Source organism: Marmota marmota, unplaced genomic scaffold (assembly GCF_001458135.2).
Source record: "Marmota marmota marmota unplaced genomic scaffold, marMar, whole genome shotgun sequence".
Lineage (NCBI taxonomy): Eukaryota > Metazoa > Chordata > Mammalia > Rodentia > Sciuridae > Marmota > Marmota marmota.
Window position 1 is genome coordinate 12,050,292 of NW_026000068.1, and position 27,813 is coordinate 12,078,104.

General features: G+C 44.2%; 1 protein-coding gene and 1 long non-coding RNA gene across 2 annotated transcripts in view; both read right to left on the reverse strand.

Annotated features, from left to right (window-relative positions):
- Positions 1-27,813, reverse strand: part of Ankh (ANKH inorganic pyrophosphate transport regulator) — a 134,650-nt gene that overhangs the window by 60,320 nt on the left and 46,517 nt on the right. The gene's annotated exons all lie outside the window — the stretch shown is intronic.
- Positions 5,708-27,418, reverse strand: LOC125619979. The gene is made up of 3 exons (XR_007351558.1): positions 21,155-27,418; positions 15,272-15,279; positions 5,708-5,719 (listed from the first exon to the last, which is right to left on the reverse strand). It is a non-coding gene; the product is annotated as an uncharacterized LOC125619979 (long non-coding RNA).

The window sequence follows — 27,813 nt, forward strand, 5'->3', positions numbered from 1 at the left end:
AAAGAATACAATAACATGCATACAAGCAGTATAATCATTTACTGTGATGTGTTCTGGAAAACAAAAAGAAATATGCTAATGAGCTGGATATTCCTTGGTGAGCTTACTAACATAGATAGGGCCTCCCCTCTATAGAGGTGATATTCAAGCTGAGATCCAAAGACCAAGAATGAGCCAGTAGGGTGAGGAGCTGGAGGAGAGCAGAGACCTGAAGGAGGTTTGGTGTTGAAGGAACAGAAAGAGGCCAGAGAGAGAAGTGAGGGGAGAAGGTGAGTTTGGAAAAGCAGATGATGTTGAGATCATTCCAGGTCAGGTGAGAAATGGGTCTTGTGAGGATTCATAAAAGGCTGTGGGCAGAAGCAGGATAGAGGCACTTGCCAGCTGCAGTGACAAGAGTGGTCTGCAGAGGGAAGGGCAGAGGTGGCAGTTGAGAGCTCTGTAGGACTTAGGCCAGGGGAGGAGGAGACTTGGGTAAGGTGGAGCAGAGATGAGAGAAGCAGACTCATGGGAGAGGTTTGGAAAGTAATCAGATGTGGAGATGGGCTGTGTGGTGGGCACGAGGACCAGGGAGAGATCATGGGTGCATGTTGAATTTTTTTAGCTTGAGTTACAGGAACAGTGGTGCAGCTCCTTACTGAGAAGGGGACATGGGCGTGGGGGGTGAAAAAAGGCCAGGGTGCCACTGAGAGGCTGATTCTACCTTTGAGATGCTCATTAGAATTCCAAATAGAGAAGTCAAGTAGGAGAGCTGGCTCTGTGGGTTTGGAGCACAGGGTGTAATATAGATGGTATTTAAAGCCAGAGAACTAAGTGAAGTCATCTGAAAAGGATACAGAGAGGGAGAGAAACAACCTAAGACTCAGCCCCGATGCTCTCTGGGAATGTCAAGCATGCATAAGGCTTCTGTGTGAAGCTGTGTGACAGGCTGTCATGGATGGTCAAGGGCCACCCCAGCACAGCTGCATCTCTAACCAGATTAGGAAGAACAGACGCTGTGGCTGGTAACCAGGACTAGCCATGGTCTTGAAATGGAGCCCAAAAGGGTCTGGGATGCCTTTGGAATGAATGAGCCCTTGAGGCAGAGTTGCAGCCCAAGACATTCATAAACACAGAAGTCCACTTGCTGTTTAAGGGCAAGTTCCTAAATGTCCTTGGGCTTTTACAAAGTAAAGACATGTGACTTCAGATTAGGGCCAGATCTACCAGTACTCCAAAATCCTAAATATGAATCGGTTGGGTTCTGATCCCAGAAGGTACATTCTGGGACCTTCCTAGACACTTCAGACCCCTAAGCCCTGGATGTGCAGGATCGGGGAACGTTTGACTGTAAAACACAGATAGATGCCTCTAGGAAGCTCCGAGGGGGTCACATATTCCTTCATATCTTATCTGCCAGGTCCACGGTGTTCTGTTGCCTGATCTTTTCCCCCACAGTAAGATTGCAAAACCACAGGATATTAAAAAGTAAAAGCTCCAACCTTCAGGGAAATGGCTGCCAAATCCCATAGGTATGAACTGATCTCCCTGGTATGAGTTGTCTAGAACAGGAAAGAGTTCCTGACATTTTAAATTTGGAATCTGGAGACTAGCGAAATCTTTATACTACAGACTGAGATTCTTTGGGACAAGTCACCAGCTCCTGCCAGTCATTTTAGGTCAATGTCAGTGCAAACATCTCTTCAAGTGGGAAAGAAGGTTGTTGTACTTCTGGGGCCAGGGCCAGGTGGAGGCTCCTCCCAGAGCAGGTCTGGTGCACAAGGGAAGACTGTGAGGTGCTGATGTGTAGACAGGTAATTTTTCTGAACTTGGTACAAAATTTGAGCCAATGAGCAGTCACCATGGCCACAATAACAAAGGAGCACGCTAGTCTGGACCACAGCCTTGGGTTGCCATTCTCCCTGGGGTTTCAATTGTGGTTATAAGACCTGGGAGGGGTCCTTGAGGTCTGCCTCAGTCACGCTCATCAAGTTTCTACCTCCTCCCAAGAGTGGCCCTGCACAGCCTTTGCTCCACCCACCAGATGAAATTCCTGAAGGGGTCTGAAGAGCTCACCAGGGCTGAGCAAAAGGAGGGGAGAGGGTGAGGGAAAGGGCCTCGCAGCTAAGTTGGACTCCTGTTCTCTAGGGATGAACAGTTCTAGTTCCCTGTGTGGGCTTCCAATCATTCCTTCTCCACTCTTTCATAAACTCCCTGCTTCTTAGAGACTCACCACCCCCCCCCCAGCCTTATTCCCATCTGATTCCAACTACCCATGGAGATGCTCTCTAGAACTTCACACAGAGAAGGCAAGTCCCGTAGGGTCCCCCTGGCCTTCACTGGGCATTCTGCCACTCAGCTCATAAGTGGCTCTGTGCCTCCACTCTGTAGGGAGAGTTTCAAAAGCTGACAGTCAACCCAGCTGATAGCCTGTCGGTTCCACGCCAATGTCCTGCTCTGCTCTGCTTTAGCCACCACTCTTATGTGACACTGTTGACTTCTTTGATTAGAGTTGTTCCACTACTCAAATTTCGATGAAAATTGAACCCTCTGGCCGCAATCTTCTGCCACCTCATTGATGTAAAGTTCATTAAACTTGTCACACTCTTGACTCATCTGCCTTCTCTCTTGGGTTCTCCTGTCGTCCCTTCCCTATTACTCTGGCCTACATTTCATGGTCAGCACTTAGCCACACCTCTCCAACACCCACACTCACTGTCAGCGGACCTGGGAATCTCTAACCTGGGTTTCGTCTGATTTCCCCCATGCCACTCCCGCCTTGCAGACTTGGGCTTTGAGAGCTGCTGGCGTGACTACATGGCACAATGTCACTACACAGGCCTGGCCTCAGACTCGGTGAGGCAGATGGCTGCTTGGATGGCTCCTGGTCGTCCCCACTCCCTTAATCTCAGTGTCCCTAGGTCATGCCATTCCCTCATAGCAGATAGCCTCAGCTCTTATACCATCTGCAATAAGGAATTCATCAGGTAGACTCAGTTTCTTATTATTCTTTCTCCTAGAACAAAAGAAACAACCACCAACAACCTCAACAAAACCTATCTATCCCAAACCCTTCCTGTTACGGTGGAGAGGCTGTCTGACCAGGCGGGTGTAGGGCTACCCATCTGGGGCTCAGCACATACGTCCCACTGACCTTTTCATCTCCCTCTCCTGTTGGATCTTTTCAAGTTGGTGGCTCTTTCCTGTCAAGGTTTCACTGTGTACATCTCTTCCATCTCAAAATCTCAAAAAGAAAACTAATCTCAACTCCAGACCTCAGATCCCATTGCCGTGTGCACCAGGGTGAGCTGTGGTCGTCTGTCCACTTTCCAGGCTGCTAATTCCTTGAGGCAGGGACTGGGTTGATTTGCCAGCAGTTTTCCTGCATCTGTTCAGCAGGATGAAGAGTCGAACTCAATACATGAACGAATAAACGTGTTCCCTGCTCCATAACTTACACTGGGTTATCCATAAATAGAATCCTCCAACTGGAAGTTTAGTTTTCAAAAACCAAACAAATGATTTTTGGTAGAATCTATGCGCTTAGAATATGCAAAGTGATGGCAGTAGCACTGTACATGTTCCTGTAATTCTGGAAATTTCTCAATAGAAAGACAGGGGCTTCCCCTGCTGCTTCTAGCTGGGCAGCCAGTAGGCTGTTTAATGGCAGACACAAACAAAAATGGAATGCAACCCAGGGTCACACTGTTAGTCTCCTAAATGTAAAGCTTAAGTAAAGATTTTTTACGACTCTACTTTTCCCCCTTTCTTTAGACATCAGTTGGGATACAGGACAAATCATTCTTTATGGAGTCTAACTTTGTAGCAGAAGTTAACTACTATAAGAAGAAAAATCTGGTTTAGATTTGAAGGACAAGACAATCTTTTCTGATGGGACCCTGGAAATCCAAGAGTACCATGCCCAGGGTTGAGTGTGGGGTGGGTGTGGCTCAGGGGTAGACCACTTACCTGGCACATGTGAGGCCCCAAGTTTTATCCCCAGCACAGATGACTAAACAAACAAGAGCAGAGGTCTGGGTGGACCACTGACTGATACCAGGGTGGTGATCTCCAATTCCTGAAAAGGTGGTATGTGTGAGGGCCACCAATACTCAAGCAGGATGGCTGTGCCACTGAGGTGATGCCAAGGGCCTCGGGCCTGATCCTGTATCTGACATTCATGGTCATGTGAGGAAATGATCATGTGGCTCACATGGAAATGCTTTTCACATTCTTCTACAACAAGGTATCCAGCTGGAAATTGGTATGGTTCCTAAATACCAACAGGTTATATCGTAGGAAACACTAAAAGTTCCCTTTCACGATTTTCAGTTAAGATGACTATTTCCTTTGCTTGCCTCATCCTGGAAGCAATCATTTTGTTCTGCCAGGAAATAGCCCACACTGTCCTCTAATCCCTTTGATAAAAGATGACTCCCCCGTCCACAGCTTCCATCTGTCTGTTACACCTGTTATGGCATGAAGTAAAGCGACCACTGTTGCAGGTAAATACAGTTTAAGAATCTTCCTCTCACCCATGGTCATCAGAGAATTTACATTTGTGGAAGTGTGGGAAATTTGGAAGCCCACATCTAGCTGCAGACACCTGCAGAAACAGCTTCTTCCCAGGACGTGGGGAGTCAGCCATTTTGGACTGCAATCTTCTCCAGAGTTGGGTTCCTGTAATTTTCCACTGTTATTGTTCTGTTGGTCTGTATTTTAAAAAGTGGTCTGGGTTAAATTAGATCATTTGTCTTCCCGGTAGTTTTCCAGCTATGTTTTATTTTCTCAAGGATCTATACTGCTCCAAACGAGACAGCCTTGCTCTGTTTAGCTGGAGCTCCAGCACCGACCTGACACCCACACACCAGGCTGTGGTTGAGAGGGGCCACAGAGGGGGGCGTAAAGCTACTGCCCTGGGCAGTGCTGTCCAATTCAGTGCTTCCTGAAAACCCCAAGATGACCCTGCCAAAATATGACACTGGTGTTTTCTGTCACTTCCCAAACCCAAAGAAGAGTTTCTTCAAAGAACAGAGGCAAACTACTGAACAGGATCTGATGAAGTATGGCTTTCTCCTGCTGGTCTCTTCAATGTGTCTGGGTACAAAACAGGATGCCCTCTGCATCTCTCCATTAAAGGGTATATTTTGGTGTCACAGTATCCTCCCCAAATTCAAGTTCATATAAACATGAACCTATTCACCCTGACCAAATTCAATTTAATTGGAGATGGTGGAAGGCTTAACAAAGAAGGGATATTACTACAATAATTCTAGTGTCCTTTTAAAGACCAAACACTTCTATGCCATTTAAAAACTTTCACATATTTTTCACCTTGAACTTATATCTTTACTGTTACTGAAATTCCCACATTCTCTGCTAATTATTTTTTAATTTTTATTAAGATACATGGTCCCTAAATGATATTTCTTGGTTGATATTTCAAGATTATGCCAATTCACTTCAGAACTGAGTTTTAAATGTTTTCATAGTTAACAACAACTCTATAAAAACGGCCTGGAACAAAGATTAACTCTGTGATCTTGGGAGTCTATCATTTTTTTTTATATAAAATTTTTTTTTTTTTTGGTGTAGTTGGACACAATGCCTTTATTTTATTTACTTATTTTTCTGTGGTGCTGAGGATTGAACCTAGGGCCTCACATGTGCTAGGCAAGTGCTCTACCGCTGAGCCACAACCCCAGCCCCGAGTCTATCATTCTCCATACTTACTCTTTCCCTACTTGGTGACAGATTTTTTTCCTTGATTACTCTATAACCTTGACCTTGGCTAGGGATCTCTGAGCAGCTCAGAATCTCCACTCCTTTTTCTGACTTAATTGCAACATTGAGATGTGTTATCTGTAGCCTTCCATTGATTTTTATAAATGCATGTGTACCAGGTGAAGAAAAAGGGCGCACCCATTTGCATTTGGACCCCATGAAATTCAAGGAGCCCAGTAATGATGATGCTCGCTCGCATTCCCTGAGCCTGAGCAGACACCATTCTAAGAGCTTCTCTTCTCCTGATGACTCTGTTAGGGAGCTATTATCATTTCTTGGCTTGCTGGTGATGATCTGGAGCCAGGTCACTTGCCCAGGTGGACATGAAGCTGAGAGCAGACTCCAGAGAGCTTTCTGTTCCAGCTTGTAAGCCTCACTCTGCTATATGAAGACCAAATCCTCCTTTCACTTTGATTAATACTGTAGGTGCTACCGAACTCTGCCTCATACCTATACTTTAAACAGAGATGTCTAGCTATCACATTGCAGAGAACTTTTGGAGAAAGACAATTTTTATTAAAAAATAATCCCAAAGATCCTAAAGTAAAGATTATTTTTTAAAAGCAGTACTATGTGACAATATGACAGTGTAACTGTGAAGGATGAGCCAAGTGTGGCTGAAGACATCATGTATCTGAGTCACAGGAAAAAGAACAAAAGAAACTAGGTCAGGGATGTTCTGCAATCAGTAAGTACTGTGCAGCTCAAGAGAACTCGGAACCCGTGAATACAGCCCTGTGCAGGGTGACCAGCCGAGCTCAGCCCTGGCCAGCCGTCAGCAGTGTGGGGGGAATGCTAAGAGCTCTCTACAGAGGCCTGGTAGAGACGTGGACCATAATGCTATGGGCTCCTTGCTACAAGGGTTAATGCATCATCCTATCATCCTAATGGCTTTAACTTGTTTAGTGGGTTTTTTTTTTTTTTTTTTTTTTTTTTGGTACTGGGGATTTAAAAGTCCAGGAGTGCTTTATCACTGAAGCTTCATACCCTGACCTCTTAATTTTTTTATTTTGGGATGGTTCACTAAGTTGCTAAGGGTCTTACTCTGTTGCTGAGGCTGGCCTTGAACTTAAGATCCTCTTGCCTCAGTCTCCCAAATTGCTGGTTTTACAGGGATGTGCCACCAGGCCCATCTTTAATGTTTAATGTTTTTATTTGCTTCTCAGCTACAGGATTCATTTACTTCTGCACGGGGGTCCATTTAAACTCACTGTTGGAATTTTAATACACTGGCACACACTAAGTTTTGTGAATGAATTCCGAGGATCTGGGGCTTTTGACATGATTGTTTTTAGGAGATGAGTAAGAGAAAGCTGCAAGCGGTCGTTGAACAAGCTTGTCCATCCATCCCATGATGAGCCCTACTAAGCCTAGTCTGTTAGGAATAGAACATTGCAAAGTAAGGGTCCCGTCTGTTCTATGCACACGCACCTGCATACACAGAGAGGCACATGCTGGATGAAGTCCCCATGAGCCTCAAACAGATAGCATTTAACTGTGCGGAAGCTGCTGCAGTTTTCTCTGCAGTGGGCCTGTCATCCCCTCGCACCTCCTGTGTTTCTGCCTCCCCACCCCTCTGCTGTTATTGGTTTAAATGACTGATTTATGGAATTCAAGGCAAAGTAAAATTATCTTGCTGAATTAAGCACATTACAGGAAAGGATGAAGGACACTGTCATGCGCAGACTAAGCAGCGAAGCATCCAACAGCCTCATTAGCTGCAGCTGAGATTTGAGAGTTGCCTAGCCTAAATGTATGTTGTCTTTAAAGCGATAGCCATGGTTTATGCTCCACATTTTTCATGGAGAAAACCCTGATATGATAAAGTAATAAGTTAAATAACAATGTAGGTAAGATTAAGTCCTTTGCACTTATCTAAAGACAGGCAAATGAACACGTGATCACCAGTTACTAGTCCATACACATAGTGTGTGAGGTAGCAAACGGACCTGCGGGGCGTCATGCTGTCAACGCAAATTCCCTACAATTGAGAACTTGTATCTTTGAAACTCAGTAGCCTAAAATGTTATAAAGCCCTCTTGCTTTAGCCCTTGCACTTACATGGGTGAGGGGATAAAGGGGACCAGGGAAGGAAACCCCTTCCAACCTTGTCCGCTCAGCCCACCTGGAAGGCTGCTGCTACATCAGAGGGCAAATCTGCTGGTGGAGAGCAGTGACCCCTCCCAGGAGCACTCCGGGACCACAGGAAGAATGACAACTTCTTACGTAGCAGTCCTACAAGACTAAACATGATTTCACGCACGCTCTCACTGGTTTCGTCTAAACAATACAACAACAGGGCAGGAACTGAAAATTCCCAAGCTGCAGACAAGGAAACTAAGGCTCAGAGACTCCAGGCCTTGCCCAGAGTTCTGGGTTCATATACTGCGGCTCCCAAGTCAGGACCAATGAGCCTGTCAGTCTGGAGTCCCGCCCCCTCCAACGCCAAGGGGAGACGGGGGAGGGAACAGTGCAGGATAAAAAGGCACAGGATCTAGTGACGGAAGCCAGGTCTTGTCCCTACCCTACATCTTAGCAAAGAAGAATTAACAGGACCAGCAGCTCAATAAAGCTCGTTGGACTGAAGCTTCCAGGTTGGTCTCCAAAGAAGAGAAAAGAACTCAACTTTATGTTCCTCTTCTCTGCCTTCTAATTCTCACTTCAAGGAGCAAGTGGGTACCTGGAAAAGACCCTGCCAAAGTTGGTACAGCCCCAGCCAAGCCTCTGCTGCCTCCATATGGTGCATGATGATGAAGTTGTCCCCAAGATGCAGGCCAGAGGCCCAGCACTGCCTGACTAGAGAAGGCGTGTGGCCATCCCCAGAGCTCCTGCAGTGGCCCCAACCCAGTGCTGAATCTTCCACGCATGCTGGGTTTGATTTTTCCTTAGTTTCTGTCCATCTTTTCAATATCTGAAGCTTCCAAGAACAGTGAAATTCCCAAGAAACTACCCACTGAAAGTGTTACTGATGCCTTTGTGAGTGCTGTGAGGTTTCTTTTCAGAGAGTCCAAAGTGAAGCACACTAATGTATGAGTTCTAGATCTTCCCAGTTGAAATTGAGACTATTTTTTTTTCTTTTTTCTTTTTCTTTTTTTTTGGTGGTGGTGCTGGGGATTGAACCCAGGGCTTTGTGGATGAGAGGCAAGCACTCTACCAACTGAGCTATATCCATAGCCCTGAAATTGAGACTATTTTAAAGCATCATTTAGGAAAACATTAATATAAATGTGTTTTGGGAGAAGAGCATTCTTGATCCTCCAGTAAAACTCCTTACTGTAAGTTTACTATTTAAAAGCGATCAGTGTCAAGCAAAAAAAAAAAAAAAAGAAAAGAAAAGAAAACTAGAAGTCTTTCTCCATTTCAGATGGACACACATTCTATGTCTCATTAGACCAATAAGCTGATTAGAACAACATCAGACTAAATAAGCAGCCTCTTTCCCATTATAAGAGAGACAAAACCCTAAATTTCTCTGGAATAATTCAACCAGTATTTTTAAATGGTTAAAAAAAATAATAATAACATTTTGTTGGAATACATAAAACAAGACCCAAATAAATGGAGAAGCACCAAACTGTATTTCCTGAGGAGCAGACAATGTCCTGAATATGTCAAGGGATCGTTCTGAATTCACCTGTAAATCTAATGGAGTTTCAGTCAGAATTCCAACAGTTTAGATTTTCCTCGGGACCTAGGCCAAATGATTTTTAACTTCATACAAGAGAAAAGCCAAGAAAGACGTGAAGCCCAGTGGGGGCAGAGGGGGCTGGTCTTACAGGACGGTGAGCGGTGGAGAAGGCAGCTCACGGGACAGCGGTGAGGCAGGGACTTGGGAAAGGATGCCCCACCAACAGCAGAGGAGACTGCTAGCCCCCGTAAAAAAATCAAACAACCGATAGAACCTGGTGCTAGCTGAGATTAGGTGTGACAGCAAATTTGTATTACTGGCAGGTGTGTAAACTGCTGTGACTTTTGAGGAAAAAGAACATGTCAAGAGGTATTAAAGTGTACCGACTCCCTGATCTGGTAATCCCTTCAGAAATCTATCTAAACAAAAGCACTGGGACACGATGACATGCAAACAAAGACGTCATTAAAGCACTCTGTAATGTCAGACAGCTGACAACCCTCGACTGTCCACCAAGGTGGGAAAGGTAAGTAACCATGGCGGATCCACACAATGGAGTGTTACACAAGAAGCATGAAGTGGAGCTAAATGTACTGAGCTTCAGGTCGCCCACCACACAGTGACAAGCTGAAGAAGTTGCCCTCAGGCAACGTAAGGCATTCTGTGAGGAAAACGAAAAGCCTCCAGAAGGTGGAAATACATTTGTGTGACCTAAGCAGAGGGAGAGGGAGACATCTGCACCAAGCTGCTAATACTGGCTAGTTTAGCTGGGAGTGAGAGGGGCAGGAAGGGGGAAATCATTAACTTTCACACATCTGCACTATTTTACTTATTACAGAGGGAAGATGTTACTTTTATTGTTTACAATGACGAAAATAAAAGCACTTTTTTTCAAGGCACATAAAAACAAATAAAATACCTAAGTTTCTAGGGTGCAAAGCCAAATAACCACTCCTCAGAAAAAAATGTCCATGTGTTGCTTCAGGCAGGCTTTAGTGATCACGGGGAGGACAGCTCTCAGCAGAGGCCTCCCTGCTCATCTCCTTGAACAAAGGCCACGATTTCCAGTGCTAGGAGCTGTGCGCTGGCCAAAGGCCAGCAGTGAGGGTCCAAAGCCTCGGGCCTGAGAAAATGCAAGGATCTTCTCTATGCTTAACTCCGCTTCCTGTAGCCACTTGTTTAAACTCTTCAAGGCCTGTTTACACATTTTTTGATGTGGCACTTAAGTCAAGATTTGTTTACAAATAGGCAAAGCCATCGGGACACACTCTTTGGAGCACAGAGTCATTTAACCCAGTCTGCACGTCAGCCAAGGCTTCGCGGAGTCCTAGGAACTTAACAGGACTATCAGTCCTGCCTTGTTAAACCTCGTGTTTTTGAAGCCCAGTCTTTGAATCTCCTTGCTGTCATCTTCACCCGGTTGAAATGCCAGCTGAATGTCTTCCTCTCACCTTCTGCCCAACCTCCCAGAGCAAGGTCATGCCACTGCTCTCCCAGGAGGCCTCCTCTAACTAATCTGAGCACCATGACTGATCTCAGTGCAGGTACTAATATCATCATTTAACTATGCACAGAATTCCTTCATTCAAATACGCTCAGTCAGTGTGTGTGTCTGCCTGACCCCACGCTCACGCCTGATCAATGCCCGTGTTGACTTTCTATGGCCACTACCTCGTGTACGGGGTCAGCAGAGAGCACAGTCTCAGGCAGACACAATGTGCTCACAAAACTTAGAATTAGGGATTGGCATGTAACAGTTACTGACTGATAATTGTCATAAGGATCAGGGTGCATTTGTATGAGAAGAGGGAGAACAGATTCACGGAGCATGGGATGCAGAAGATGGGGGCGGAGGAGAAGTCGGGAAAGATGGAGAGAAACACACATGGGGCTGTCACTGAACACATGCCCAGATGTAGGAGGTCAGTAGACGACTCACAAGATGGGATGATAGTTCTAACTGACCAACATGAGTGGGAAAGGGTCTTCAGAACTAAGGTTTATGAGCTGGGTGCGGTAGGGCAGGCCTGTAATCTCAGCAACATAGGAGGCTGAGGCAGGAGGATACAAGCTCAAAGCCAGCCTCAGCAACTTAGCAAGGCCTGAAGCAACTTAAAAAGACCCTGTCTCAAAATATAAAGGGCTGGGGATGTAGGTAAGGTGCCTCTGGGCTCAATCTCCAGTAAAGGACAGATTTATGTGCTGTAAGTAACCATGTAAAGAGGGGGAAAAGCATGTTTCCCATGTCACAAGGTTACCTGGGGGCTCTTTAGGTATAACTACAACTCAACCCACTTGGTATTATATATGACAACCTTTCTTGAGGATTTTGAGCATCATTCCGACATTACTGTTAAAACTGTTCAACCAAATCTCACTCTGAGGCTTTCTTTGGCTTAAAAGCACTTTTTGAAAGCAAATTCAGTAGTCCTGAATCTCATTTGGGTCCAATGCAGTTACTCTAAACCCATGATGTGCTTCCAGGTTGGCAGGGATGAAAAAGCTAAGCCCCCTTTCCAAGCTGTGTCTCTTCGGAAATTTTCTGAAGTGTTCAGTATTTTGGCTTGGCAACTGCTCCTGAACACTAAGAAATACATCAGAGCAAACATTCCTTCTTATTTTACTCAGAAGAATCTCCCAGGGTCATTTGTTAAATTTCAAGACGACCAAATGCAGATTTTTAAAATTGCACTTTAAGGATTAACAACAACAATAATTCTGGACCTTGAGTAGGACACAGATCTACTCATTGTGTAAAATTAATAACTCTGATGATACATGTGCTTTAAAAGAAGATTTTGGATGCCTTTCAATTCCACAATATAGAATATGGTGCTTTCTCACAAGTTAAAACACATTAAGATTCTCCCCTGATTTTTTTTTTTTTTCATAACAAAAATGTTTCCCTATAGTTATTTACTTCTGGTGAAGAGGAAAGTAAACAAATAAAATACGACAAGCTATTTTATCACCTAGCTTTTAATCCTCTCAGGCACACGTGGAACCAGAGACTAGTCCTACGTGACTGTGTTACATGTTTTTGGCTGATGCAAAAATTGAAGAATTCCAAGAGAAAAACACTGATGAGGAAAAACAGGAAGTCCTAACTTTGAAAAACACTCAAGCCACCTTCTATGCAGGCCTCAAAAAGATTAGACAAACTAAGAATTTGTTGACATTGGCTGTAGATTTTGAAGCAGGGTAGAATCTTAGAAATACATCTGGAATGAGGCCAAATCACTTATTTTACTGGTTCTCTTCTTTTTCTCTTTTTTGTCAAATACCTTTAAACACAAAAACTGCTAACCAGAACTATAAAATTCTTTTCACATTCATCCCTGAACAGATTAAAAGAATTGTTTTCAAGTACCCTCTGATGTGAGTACAGGGGTCTGTGTTGGACATTATTCTCTTGAGTTATCACATCTTATTTGATCTGAAAACCCAGCAAGTGTGGGGTCTTAGTTGTTGTGAAAGATGAGGAGATGGGGCTTATGGGGTTCTGGTGTCTAAATCCAAACAAGGAGCTGAAATGGCAGTGAATTCCAAGGTTTGTATCTGGGTTTCTGCATATTCCCGCTGTGCTATCTTAGGTATATGACAACCTCTCTGAGATTCAGTATCCTCAATAAAATAGGAATGCTTCCCCAAATCTGTCTCCCATGGAGCAGGGTTTAGGGTTAATTAATTAATATGATGTAGCAGTGGAGGCAAATCTTCAACACTCTCAGCCTCCCTGAACAAGGACAGTGGTAAAGCCATGGTTTGGAGACACGAGTCCTAAATCAGAAACTCTGGCATGTGAGCACGCCAAGGCTCCCAGCAGACCTCGAGGTGCAATTCTGGCTCAGAGAAGACTGGACACAAGGCATGAAGGTCTCTGGCATTTCTGAGAGTCTTCTGGAAGTTACTGACTTTTTAGAATAGCCACAGCCTATGGATCGGTTCAGACCGAACGTCACTTCCCCATCACTCTGGTCACACTTGCATGACCCCTCAGTGTGGTCTGAAGTGGGATGGCAATACCCCTAACTTTGGGATGGAAGGCTAAACTGAGTGACCAGCAGTGACCATGCTGACCCAGACTTCTTGAGATGTAATGATTCTGCTCAGCGGGAAGGAGAGGGATAGCAAGAAGAGGAATGGCAGAAACTGCTTGGCTATTTCCCTAAAAATGCAAAATTACAGCCTCGACGAAATCAGTTTAAAACTGCCTTCTCAACCCAACCCCTCTGCAGCACAGCCAGGGTCCTCTAGCTTTACTAAGGCTTTTCATATTCTTTTTAAAAACATGGTTCCCTTACTTTACAAAATGAGTAAAACTCAGTTTTGAATAAATGCAGCCACCCAGACAGAAGTTAAGCAAAATCAAGCAAACTTTTCATCACTCAATATTTTGCCTCATGAATCTGACAGCTTTAGAAGGAAATGTGCAGAAGGTGTGCAACGAGGCACTGGTTTTTCATTTGCAAAAGCAGCTTCCGACCATACCTCCCCAAGTCAAATCTCCCCAGGCCTCTGCGTGGCACCCACCCAACTCTTCCCTTACATGCCAACAAATCTCTGCCACATAGGTGCCACAGTGAAACTGGCCCTCGTAGCAATCACTAAAGGAATAAGAGGTTGTTTAGAATCTATCATGTGCTTGGTGCTGTCCAAAGCAAGGAGCATGGCTCAGGATCCTCTAAAAGGGAGTCCGTGCTTCCAGAGAGATCACAACACTGAACAGAACATACAAAGGACATTGAGGTGCTAAGAGCAAACCGAGTGCTTGGGGAGCACAGGGAAGGGTCCTGATCTGCAGAGGAGGCTGAGGGCTTTGAGGGGGTGGTGGGAATGACCAGGCTCAGCCTGCTGTGGTCTCACAGAGGGGCGAAGGGCAGACTGGTATCTAGACAAGAGGCCTGTGCACCAGGCTGGGAGTTCAGGTTCTATGTGATGGGCAACAGGAAACCGCGGACCTGAGTGTAAAGTGTCTTAAGACCTACCTGATGGGATGTGTACAAGGGACTAGAGAGGTAAGTCAACAGAATCAGAAGCCAACTCCTGTCATGGCACGCAGGCAAGAGATGCTCCCCTGGGACCCATGGGGATGCTGGGAAAGGGAAATATGACCATGTATATTTTTATGTGAGATATGAGTCTGCCGCCTGTCACGAGTTGTCCATGGGCTGGACTATGTTGCACACAGTAGCCTAATGAGGGGATAAATCTGGCATTGGGAACCCCTCATGGCACCCCCACAGGGATTGATCACCTAATGCAGGTGACTTTCCCCCTCAAGCTCTGCCTGAGATCCCACACAGCGCTGGAGATGGGGGTGACCTGCCAAGATGTCAATCAACCTGACAGCAAGACACACAAAGCAAGACACTGCCCTTAAAACCTCTCCCCTGCCTTTGATATCGTCCTCCCGCCCCCATATAAATAAAGCAAGTCAAGTGCAGGCTCCATTTTGCAAGTATAGACGCTCCATCCATATGATTGGCTTGCTTGTCCCACCCCTGCTTTTGAAAACATTTTCTGTGTCCTGTGGTTCTTTCGCAGTTTTATTTCTCTTAGCTTTTATTTCTTGGCCAGCCCATTCCACCGAGGGGAACCCCATTTCCATCACCTGCGTGGGAGTGGGCGAGAGCCACCAGCATCCCCCCTTCTCTGTGCTAATCTCCCGGAGGAAGGACTGTCCCAGGCTCCTTCATCCTGAACCGAGGTGGTCAATGAGCACTGACTAAAGGGAAGACATTTCAGGACGGCTGGCAGGGGCAGCGCAGGGCATCACCACCTGAGACTGGGTGCCGGAGACTGCAAGCTGGAAACACTCCCTGGACTGACCACCCATTCTTGAAGTTACGCAAGATAAAAGCCAAACCAATACTTAGTTACCACAAAGCCTAAAATAAAGGAGAGGTGGATATTCTTATCCAAGTTTGAAGAGTGAAGAACAGGTTGGCGGAGCCGGGATGTCTCAGATTCAGTCTGCCTTGACCTTGACGCCAATCCGAGGACTCTGGGCTTGAGAGAAGCTTGGAGGGATGCTGTGGGATGGTGAAGACCCAACAGGGACACACCTCTGTCACTTGCTCAACCCACATCGACTCTGCCTACGTGCACGATAGTTCACACGATTCCGTGTATCCTAGACCCCAAGCAGGGCCAATCTCACGATCCCCAAAAACTCTCTGTCTCTGGTGACTTTACCCAGTAGCTCATGGGAGTTTCCCAAGATTCCAGGGTGTAGGGCCTGTGCAGAACTGGCAGCAAGGTAGGTGGTAGGGGATCAGAGGCCAGTGAGACCTCTGGACATGGAGCGCAAGAGTTCCGCAGAGGTACAACAGGGTAAGAGGTAAGAGACTGAGTAGAAGATGCCTGGGGGACGAGGAGGCAAAGGTCAAGCAGCCAGCACCAGATTTTCAGGGACAGTTGCTACAAGTCTCAGTGGCTGTTCCACCTTCACTGACTCAGCTCCTCTGCCCTGGAAAAGCTCAGTCCCACATAAGGTCTGATGAGAGAAGTTTGCAAGTGATGCCTAGGGGGCTGGCCAGCCGGTGGCCTTGGGAGGCAGCAAGCCAGGCCCTGGCAGGAGCAATCTCCTGTCCTTTGGCTCCTTCCTGGGGCAGTGAGGCCTCTCCCTCGACATCTGCTACCATGGCATTTTTGTGTTGCTGACTGTTGAACAATGAATGGAGCCACCGCCCACGGGGTGAAAAATGTTTGTCTCTGAGTGGAAGAAGTAATGCTAACCAATGATCCATTCTGGCCTGCAAAGCAAATGTGTTTGCTAAGCTAACACTTATCTGATAGCAGACTTGTGTTGGGATAAACAGAAATATCATTAGGATCTGTTTACACTGGTGAGAACCAACTCTCCCAGGCTGCGGGGGCGGGGGAGTCAATGCCACTGACTGCAGGGCTCCATCCTCTTAGGTTTGCAAACTCCCAGGAATCCTCATGATTTGGGCAGGAAATCTCTGTTGGGGAGTGTCTGGGAGAATACCAACCCATCCTGGGGCAGCAGAACATATTTTCCAAGGACACCATTTTAGCCACAGTGGAGATTTGAATTACTCAAGCTGGAGCTGAATGTGGCAGTTTCTTGTGTGCCCAGTGCTGGTGATGGATCCAAGGTGTGGCACACTGGGACACACAGAGCAGGGAAGTGGGGTAGAGAGCAGCCCTGACCAGGAACACGAACTAACTAACGGCAGCTGGTGCAGCACAGGGAGGATGTGGGGGCTCTGGGGTGCCTGATGAAATGCTGCTTCTCTCCCTCTCCTTTCTCACACTAATTACCTAACAGATCTCCTACCATAAGAATTCCTTTGTTTACTGTTAGATCACAGTCTAAAGATAAATGTCCCCAGATTTATTAACTGCTGTAATTTGGAAATATGCGTGGTTAAAAGTTGGCTCCCATAGGCAGATGGCTTCTTAAGGTACAGTTAATTATCTTGCCCATGGAGCTGTTAAGCATAATAAGCACATGAGAGAGGCTGCTATAAGTCGTGGTATAATGAGCTTGCTTTTTTAACAGATACGGCCTTCTAATTTGCAATCCAAGGCTTGGAAGCAACCCGTTTTCTTTTCTGGGAATTACGTTAAGGCTGCATTTAGCATTACATTGTCCAAGGACTTCAAAGAAATATATATTATATATATATATCGCATTTGCTTCTGTATAAGGTGAGGCAACAGAAATGGAATTCCTTCTGTGCTGTGAAAGGCAGGCTCCTCTGTTCCCTTTGCTGTCCTGTGCATTTTCTAAGATAATGAAACTAGAAGGTGGTGCAGAGAAACAGTGTGTGTCTCAGACAAAAAATGCCTGACCCAGGCCTGGTCCATTGTGTGTCCACCCACTGCATCTCTCTCACCACACACCAGGGCAAACAGCTGCCTTTTTTTTTTTTTTTTTGGAGCTGACGTCCTTAATGTTTGTGCACAAAAATATTTTCCATTTTCTTTGTGGCATGCTAATGACAATATAAAGTTTGGTCACCAACTTGGAGTCATTACTGTCAAGTATGAAAATGTAGCTAGTAACACGAGAGTAGGAAAAATGCTCCTTCAACAAAGGTAGTGAAATTCAACCATGACTGTGAAACACTGCTGCCCACTGATTGATTAGGCAGCATTTTTGCATTTGAAAAAATAAATAAATACAGCTTTTATCCTGACTTAAAGAAACCCCTGTTACAATACTTTGTGGTCCTTAAACTCATTTTAAGTGAAAATAATATCAAAATCATGAAATTGATTAATAGAAAATTTTAAAACCAAGAAAGAATGCTGAAATATATATATATATATATATATTTTGTACCAGGGATTGAACCCAGGGGCACTTAATCACTGAGCTACATCCCCACCCCTTTTATTTATTTATTTTTTTGAGACAGGGTCTCCCTAAATTGCTTAGGGCCTTGCTAAGTTGTTGAGGCTCACTTTGAACTTGCAATCCTCCTGTCTCAGCCTCCCAAATTGCGGGATTACAGGTGTGTGCCACTATGCCTGTGAAAATGCTGAATTCTTTAAGCAAACACTCTCCATTTTCAGATGGGGAATATACAAGAGACACTGCAAAAGCAGATTAAAGTTGAAAATGTAGAAAAGCAAATATTTTGATCTGAGCCCAGAGAATGAAGGGTTGACTAATTACTCATTATACCCTGATACCTTACTAGTGTCCTATTCCATAGAGCATTTTATAATTAAAATCATTTTGGGCACATTTTTCTTCTAGATTGTCAGAGTCGACCTCAGCTGAAAAAAAAAATCCAATGTTTTGATTTGGTATTTTATAAACAAATTTATATCTATGCCTCCTTATGTATATATATTCAGATAGATATGTAAGTGTATATATGTACAAATAAATACACATTACATAAAACTCACACACACACACACATAATATTTAACTGAATCATTGGACTAAATGTTTATTTACCAGGTTGCTCCATTTCTCTCTTATCTTTTTTAGGACCTTATTTGATTCTTATCTTTTTCTAGGACCTGATTAGATGCCTTCTTTAGCTTTATGTTCTTAAAGTTCTCTAAGATCTCCAGGAAATCAATTCCACTGCTCTGTCCCCTCCCTACCCCTAAGAGTTAGAGACGTCTGGAGAGGCGTTACCAGTATCCATTCTGAAACTCCCTGGATCTGGAAGCTGACTTGATAACACTGTGCTTCTGAAAGCACTTTCCAGGCTGGGAATATAGCTCAGTTGGTAGAGTGCTTGCCTCACATACACAAGGCCCTGGGTTCAATCTCCAGCACCACACACACACACACACACACACACACACACACACATACACACACACTCACACACTCTCACACAAATCTTCACTACTTTCTAAGGAAAACTATTGTCCAGATGCAAATAGGTGCTATGTACAAAAAAAGGCTTTAAAGGTGAAGTTACTGTAGAAAGCTAAGTTAAACTTTTTTTCTTAAGCTACAGAATTTCTCAAAGACTTTAATTGGCCAATGTGTGCTTTAAATCTCCAAAGGGCCAATGGAATTATTAGTTTCCCATGTTTTTACCTTTAGAACCCTGTTTTTGAGGTCATGTCACATAATCATCCTTGGGACATTGGGATGCTGCCCTGACCTCAGCTCCAACACAGTGAATCTAGGCAGGATGGGGTAAGTGGATCCAACCAGAATGCCAGGAAACAGGGTGTCTACACCAGCCCTCCAAAGCTCAGGTCTCAACCTTCATCACTCTTCTCATTCTACATGGAATCCACTTGACGGGTCCCTTCCAGCACTTACATATTGTTTAGCTGCTTGAGTGACAGTGTGAAATGTATACTGAGTTGCAAGGTAAGATCTGTTATTGTGTCAGGTGGCCAAAAGTTTAAAAGCCCCATCTAGGATGGAGCTGCCAAAGGCAGGGGCTGAAAGTCGAGGACTTTAAGCTCTTTCAGGTCTTTAGTGTCAGTGTCCCATTGTATTATATTTTCTCTTTAGCCTTAAATTATTATATTTTACACCTCTTCTTCCCTATGCTCCCTTGATCTTAGGGAAATCAAGGTTTCTAGTTATCCTATGACCATGGTGATGTTCACATCTGTTCCCTTTCCAGCCAAGTGCTGCTTCCGGAGCTCCTCCTCTGACACCTCTCCAGACCCCTCTGACTCCACACTTTAAAAATGACAGCAGTGGCAGAGGCAACAGCAACGATAACCACTCGTCATCAGCAGGGAATGTGTGGCGAGCGTTATCACTTGGTCCTACAGAAATCTTAAGATGGGGATAGAGCTATAGCTCAGTGGTAAAGTGCTGCATGTACAAGTTCATGTACAAGTTCAAGTGGTAAAGTGCTGCGTGTACTGGGTTCAATACCCAGCACTGCCCAAAGAAAAAAGAAAAGAAAAACAAAACAAAACATATGAAGCAGATCCTATTATTTCTCTGATTCCATATGCCAAAGAAACAGAGGTACAGACTCTACACCCCAGACTGCACAGCACAGCTAGGATCAAGAAAGCCAGTCTGAATCCTGCCTGTAATAGACACTCCTCTACACGTCCCTCGACCATTCTCAAACCATTCTCTCATGGTTTGCTTGTCACATCCCCAGGTGGCTCAAAGTTCCAGGCATGCAGAGCTGTGTCCTCTATTTGTCAAATGGCAGAACGAAGAGATGTTTTTAGTCTCTGACTGAGGGGCAGGCAGGAAGCAGGGAAGGAGGAGGCTGGAGTGAGTGTGTGCCCACTCTGACTGCTTTGTTTCTTCAGCAAAAGTAAAGTGACTGTCAGGCATGGACTAGAAATGTGGTTGGAGCCTCATTGGGTTTGAAGACTGAACAATTTTGTAAAATGACTGCGGACTTTTCTAAGCAAAATATACCTTTGCTAGGTGTGTACACAGCAGAGGAAATGGATAATTTTATATTATTTTGAGCAGGGGAATAGACTCACTATCAGTGCTCACTGATGGTTTAAACAGGGGACGCAGGGTGGCAAATCAGCAGGCCTAGGATCTAGTTCTTTCTCTGGTACAACTGGCTTTGGGATACTGGAGAAGTGACTGGGTCCACCTCAAGTGACTCTGATGTCCTTTGAGGTTCTCCATGTGATTCTCAGTATGTGTAGGCGAACCTGAGGCTGCTGGAGATGACCAAGGATTGACTTTTCAGCTTCGTCTTTTTTGCTCTGGGTATTGATACTCAAGCATCTAGCTTGCATGGAATTGGCCTGACCTTCCTTAATGACCCTGGTGTTTTCTACGGACTCAACGTATACATTTTCCCCACAGTCAGATAGACTGACTAACTGGCACGTTATCAAAGCTGGATATATAATAACTCTGTAGATGGTTCCAAACAACTGCAAAATATTCACCTTCTCTTGCCTCAGAAGTTAAAATAACACTTCCACTGGATAGCATGTGCTGCTGCTTGCTTAAGTACAGCCAAACTCCCTGTCTAACCAGGGGTGGCTCAACCGGCTGTTCTGACTCTTCTAGATCCAAAAGTTTGTGTGTCTAAGTACTCACATTATCACTTAGCTGGGTGTTTTGAGAAGATACATGTAACATTAAGAGGTAATTTCTGACTTGTTCACAATCTATGTAAATATATAAAATTTAAATTATATAAAGTAGATACATAGTTTAAATATATAATAGATACATAGTTAATATGATACATAGTTAATATAAGTACACTGTACAAAGTAGATACATAGTTAATACAAGTAGATACATAGTTACATTCAACTTCAAAGCAGCTTTGTAATCATGAAATAGGATTCTTCCACTCTTCTGCTATTTCAACGTTCTTGGTTTGAAAACTCTTAGGATACAACCTGCCTAATTCAACAATAATCGAATAAAAGTAAAACAGTGGTCAGTTAAAGGGGATCATCTCTCCTGTAACATCTCCTCCCCCTTCCAACTGGCCTCCTCTTCCCACAAAGTCCTCTGAACACACTTCCCCATGTGCGTGGATGTGGCATGGTGGATCCCGGCATCAGGTGGATCCAAAGGACACTACAATTAAAAAAAAAAAACTGGACTGTAACTGGATTGAAGAGGGGTTGGTGGAGTGGAGGGAGGGGGAGTGGGGGGCAGGGGGAAGTGCTGGGGACTGAACTGGAGTGGGTTGGGTTCCATGCTTTTGTGATTGTGTCAAGGTGTATCCTGGTATTGTATCATAACTTAAAAAGAATAATAATTAAAAAAAAAAACATATTTGGGTGGGTGAGGGGAGTCAATCCACATAAGCCTACTGTTTATTCAGGATTAAAACTAGATACTTGAGTGTTTAAATGGAATATTCACCCCAAATTTAATAATAATTACTCAATAGTTACCTGGGGGTTCAACAGGACCCCCTGTATGGTGGTCTCTGAGGAATGATTGCCTCCTTCTCATTGTCATGCTACAAACCCTCTTCTTAGGAGGTTGGGGAGGCCTGACTGTGGCTGTGGCAAGAGGTCGCCTCCCTCTGCTAGGAGGGCGGGGAAGACTCTGAGCCACCAAGAACGGTGCAGGGTGAGTTCCTGTGTGTGTTCCCCTTGGCGGTCCTTCTAATGGGAATGGGTCACGGCAGCTCTTCTATTAGATGTGATCCCTCCTAGGGCATCGTTAGTTTTAACTGTCCTCTTGTGACCTTTTGTAAGTAGAAAAAGGAAATACTGGATAAGACAGTAAGTCCCTGAACTGATTCCTAATAAAGTAACAAGAGGAAGAAACATGTCCTGCAGTATCTTTGTACTGGAGAATTTTCTCCCTCAAGAAATCCATAGGATTTTTTAAACTTTTTAAAAAATTGGTGCATTTATAATCATACATGATAGTAGGATTCATTATGGCATATCCATACATTCACACAACATAATTTGATCAGTCTCATTCCCCAGCATCTTCCTTTTCCCTCCCCGGATCCACTTTTTTCTACTATAAAGATCCCCCTTCTATTATTATTAATCATTGAACTATATATTATTATAAAAATTATGTAATTAAATAGATGGGGTCACCCCTCTAGATTGTGCATATTTGCTCATGGACATAACATACTCGGGTAGACTTCATTCCCAGGACTTCCCCTGGGCTCCCCTCCTCCTGCAGTCTTAATTCCCTCTACTCTACTGGTCTTCCTTCCTTGTGATTTTAGATATAAAGTGAATTTTCCACATTCTGAATAACAATGGTTGTCATGAATTTGGGAAATATAGTTTCAATTAAAACAAAAAGAAGTTGGGCACAGTAGTACACACCTGTAATCCCAGTGACTCAAGAAACGGAGGCAAGAGGATCACAAGTTTGAGGCCAGCCTGGGCAACTTAGCCAGACCTGGTCTCAAAATAAAAGTTTGAAAGACAGGGATCCACAGCACTCTGTCGTAGGGTGCTTGCCCAGCATGGGTGAGATCCTGGGTCCAATCCTCAACATTATAAACCACTAACCAATTCTTGTTTTTAACTTTCATTATAAATGAGAAAATGTTTCCTGTCTCTCTTTTATCCCAGGCACTAACCCAACTATCAGCAAGTCATGGCTACTCAGTCACACCTGCATGGCTGTCCTGTGTGGTCTGCCATGATGCTCCCCATCATATGGTTACATCAACACAATGAATTTATGAAGCTTTAAGGATTATACTATCACCTGAGCATTGTTCCCTTAGGTACCAATCAATAATCTGAACCAGCTGAGGGAAAGGTAAACCTAATGAAATAGGTTCCATTTTTGTAGGCTGTGTTTACATGCACCTGCAGAAGGGCCCCTGTGTAGATGACAAAGCTCTACAAGGCAAGCATGGTGTCTCCCTACAGAAAGCCTGTATGCCCACACAGTGGCACATTTATCGGGGAAGGGGCAGAAGTGTAAATGCATACCTCATAACAGAAAGCTCTAGTATTTTCCCCTCCGCCAATCTCTATTCCTCCTTAATAAAAAGTGTTCATGAAATGAAAAGATGCCTTTCTGAAGGTTTGAGATGCAGAGGTAAAGGGGACCTGCAGACATAGGATTCTCCTCTTCCTGGGTTTCCCAGATCTTCTAGGCTAAGTCCAGGAACCACTTGAATGGGACTCAATAGGAGGGATCCTTCCTCTGAGTCAGCCTGGTCTCAGTGTGACCCTAGAGTGGGCACTGGCCTTCTGAAGCCAAAACAGAACTAAGATCTGAAACCAAGATTTTGCTCACAAAGGAACCTAAACAGGAAGTTAGTTTTTGGATGCCGACTGAATTCAAGCCACAGACATGGACTCTGAATGAAGATGCAAATCTGAATTTTGTGAGAAAGGAGAATAACTATTATGAAAGCTTAGGGGTTATGAACTTTTTAAAACGTAAAGTGGAATAGCAATGAGCACGCTTGCCCATGGTTGCAATGATAAGTTCAGAATTAACTTTCATTGATTTGGAATTTGAAGTACCCAAGGGACATGACTTACATTAACCATGAATTTAGTGCCTGGCTATCTATCCTAGTAATTTCAGGTTTGGGGAATTTTTTTTGCAGCCCTGAGAAACCAAACAGACAGCTACATGTTTCACGTCTACTTTCTGTCCCCTCAGAAGCCATTACTTGTCTGGATCCCTGACTTATTATTCCAGGATGGACTTTTCATTTCTAAATATAAAAGTCTGCAAAAGAAAAAGAGACGTAGGGAGAAATCAAACCTTGCAAATCACTGTCAAGGTCATGCTTTCCCTCTTATTCACCCATGGGATGGTGCACTCATAAAATTCCAGATTCAATGCTATCATTTACATGGTGACAAAATGCCATTTTACAGAGAATTATGATTTCATGAGGGCACTGTGGGGTGAAGAAGGTGGGTGAGAAACAAACGGACTATAAAAAGTAAAAGATAAATCATGTTTGTGCAAGTACAGATCATGATCCCTCCTGTGCAGCCGACGCAGCCTCCAAGTGAATTGACACATTGCCCTGAGCGTATACTGCAGTCTCAACACTTGACTGCGCTGGCAACAAAACAGGCACTGGGCTTTCAGAGGTCTCCACTCTGCTGGAGACACAAGCTCAGTCACTCACGCCCAGGAGAAAAGTCAGGGCTGACCTAACCGCAGCACAGAGATGGGGAGGGGAGGACAGGGAGCCCCGTGGTCCTGACAGGACGACGGCACCCACACTCACCCACCACACTGCTCAGAGGAAGCCTCCAAGGATGGTGTTGGTGGGAGGCAGGACTGCTGGTTTTGGGTCATAAAAGTCCCTGTATACTGTGGCTCCTTTAGATTTACCTTGTGGGTGTGTACTGTTGGAACTACCAGCTAAAGAGCATTCTGATTGTGTTACATACTGTCCTTCAGTACAAACAAAGAATTAACCTTGTGTAGAGAAACAACGGCAAACAGAATAACTGAGACTTTGATCTGCAATCCGTGAAAATTTTAGTTTACTAATATTTTAACACACATCCATTTCAGGTGAAACTTCAAAACTTCTTTCCTTGTAGTCCCTGTGTTTAACACAAGGAGGAACTTTATCACCTTCTGCTAAATTTCTCTTTTCTCCTAACAAATGACTGCGCACAATTAATCTTTTTCCAACTAAATCATCCACAGCAGCCCGGCCCCAGAGTTGGGGTATCACTTTCATTGTTTCCTGAAAAGCCCTTGCTCCATATAACCCATCTTAATTCCATTTCTTCTTCTCTTCCCAATTCTCCAAGATGGCAGGACAAATAATTGGTACCACTGTGGCTCATCAGAAGTACTTTTTCACTTCACAGTACTATTTCTCATGTTCATTCTTCCCCATTTCCCTCTATAAAATTTTTGCTTAGATACTTTCTATCATTTGATCCTGAAGGTAGTTGTTTCTGTGTATTTGCCCTTTAAAAGAAAATACAAAGGACTTAGTAAGTTGGAAAAATTATCAAGGGAAAACAGATTTTTCTTTAAGTGTTAATGTTTCCTTAGGTTAAAATAAAAACTCTAAGATTTATTATTTTATTATTATTATTATTATTATTATTATTTTGCCAAAATGTAATAAAATGAGTCATAAAACTTGGGCAAGTATTTCTGATGGGGACCATGCTCTCAGAACTCTTTCTCTGCCCATGTTGACACACTGACACGTGCTTCACAGAAGCCACTGGAATGTCATTACACAAAGTCTAATGACACATCCGGTCTGGAAATAGTGCCTGGGCAATAAGGAGCCTCTGAAAACATAGAACAAGCGGCCCCGGGGGTTGTGGTTCCAAGGGCTCTCTCCATGATGGAACTTTAGTCAGACTCCCCTGAGCCCTGTCTTTGACTTGTTCTGGGCTCAGGCTTCACCTACTCAGTCCAGTGGTAGCGAGAATTCTGCGGGGTCTATTTAGTGAAAACGCCCCATCTTTAATACCTGAACACCTTTGATATCTGAGTTCCTCATCCCCTACTCTTGATGCACAAGCCCTTTATTAGGTTGATTTAGCAAGAATCACCCGACACTTGATGTCTGCTCTTTGTAATCTTCCATCCACTGACACCTCCCTCTGCTCACTACCTACCAATCTCTACTTCTTGTATTTGGGGTTGGGATCATCTTGACACTGTCAATGGTCCTTACTACTTAATATGGGTCCAAATTAACTTTTTCCCCTTAATATGAGGAAATAGTTTTTTTTCTTTAAGTAAAATATGAAAAAAGTACTGACTAGTAACTGACAGTCCATGTATCGGACATGAACAAGCAAAGGAAAGCCTGAAATGGGTGCTGCTCTGGTAAGAAAGCAGGCAGAGTACCGTGCTTTTGTTTTATCCATCATAACCACCCAGTCAGATTTCTACAGGGCTGAGTAGGGTCCTTGTTAGCATAACCCACTTCTCAGTACATGTAAAGTGTTTAGGATGATACAGGATGGTTCAAAATTAGGTCCACAGATAAAACAGATAAAGAGTTAGGTATTTCAGCAAGAGCATTGTGCAGATTACTAACATAAATCGTCACCTGAATTTCTTAGGAAAATGTTAAGTTCAAGTGGTTATTAAAGTGTTTTTGTTTTGTTTTTTTGGCCAAAATATGCATTCAGATGATGTAAAAAAGAAAGGAGAAAAACAAATTAAAATATGTAACAGCCAGACCCAGCTGCTCAGAGGCTGAAGCAACAGGATCACTGGAGTCCAAGAGTTAATGGACAGCAGCCCTGGTAACAGAGCGAGATCTCAACAACAACAAAAGTGTAAGTGTAACAGTGGCCTCAGCTTTGTACTGATGAGGTGAAACCCCCAACGTGAAGAGGAGAAGAAATGTACTGGCGTGCACCGGGATGGCCACCAATGGCTGGATCTTCCCTGGGACCCCTGCAGAGCTGAACTTCAGGAGGATGTGGCCCCTCATCTTTGTCTCGGCCACAGCCTCTCAGCTCTCCAATTACTTCAAATCACTCCAGCATCACCTTCCCCAAACATGGACAGGATTCTGCCACTTCCATCTCCAAAATCCACAAGACCTCCTGCTGCCAACAGCATAAACCTAACTCACGCCCATGGGTGATTTGTGCCGTGTTCTTTCAGCTTGCTCTATACTCTGTCCTTGTCTCTGTCCCTGCTCTCCCTACTCCCCAGCCACTACCTGTCTCTGGACTCAGATCACTTCCTCAGGCCAACTCTCCTCCTCCAATTTCCTGCTTTATCCCAGCCCCACTCACATTTACAGTCCCTCACACCACAACCAACGATGCTTTCTCAATATCTTCACAGATAACTGTTAGTCTCTGCATGACTTTTTGACATTTATTTCATTCCCACATCAGTTTTAAAAAGCTAATTCTGTTTGTCTCCTTCACTAGATCATAAATGACAGGAGGACAGGCGTGTGTGTGTGTGTGTGTGTGTGTGTGTGTGTGTAAGAGAGACACAGACAGAGAGAGAAGTCTGGCAAATATCAGGTGTCTAAAAATATCAATGAATGGACCCCAAAGTGGATGGTTTAAGTCACATCCTATTTTATTTCCAGCTTCATATTGTCTTGTTTCGGACACCAAGATGCTTCTCACAGCATTCCCAGACTCTAATTCAAGGATACGCCTTGGATCCACACCCATCTAAGAATCTACCTGCACACCTACACACCTCCTGGAGCCACTGAGTTCACTAATGGTAGCCCAGTACAGTTTTCCCTCCCTCCCCTCTCTAAAGAAACGTGTACTTCCTTCATATTTTATGGGGAGGTTTTTCCTCACCTCAGAATGCCAATATTTACCAAATAAGGCCTTTTTAGCCTGCTCATACTTACAGACAGAAATGGAGTGTCTGACAGAGTTCTAGCATTTCTACACTAAAGATTCCTAACCTTTGAAGCATATTTTTATTCACCAGCATCTCATTTCTATCCTTCTGAATGTGTCACTTGGCCATCTGGAATTTCTGTAATTCTACAAGGACAAACGATGCGCAACATTCTAGCTCTATGACTTTCTGGAACAGTATGTGAGCACTGTTTCAC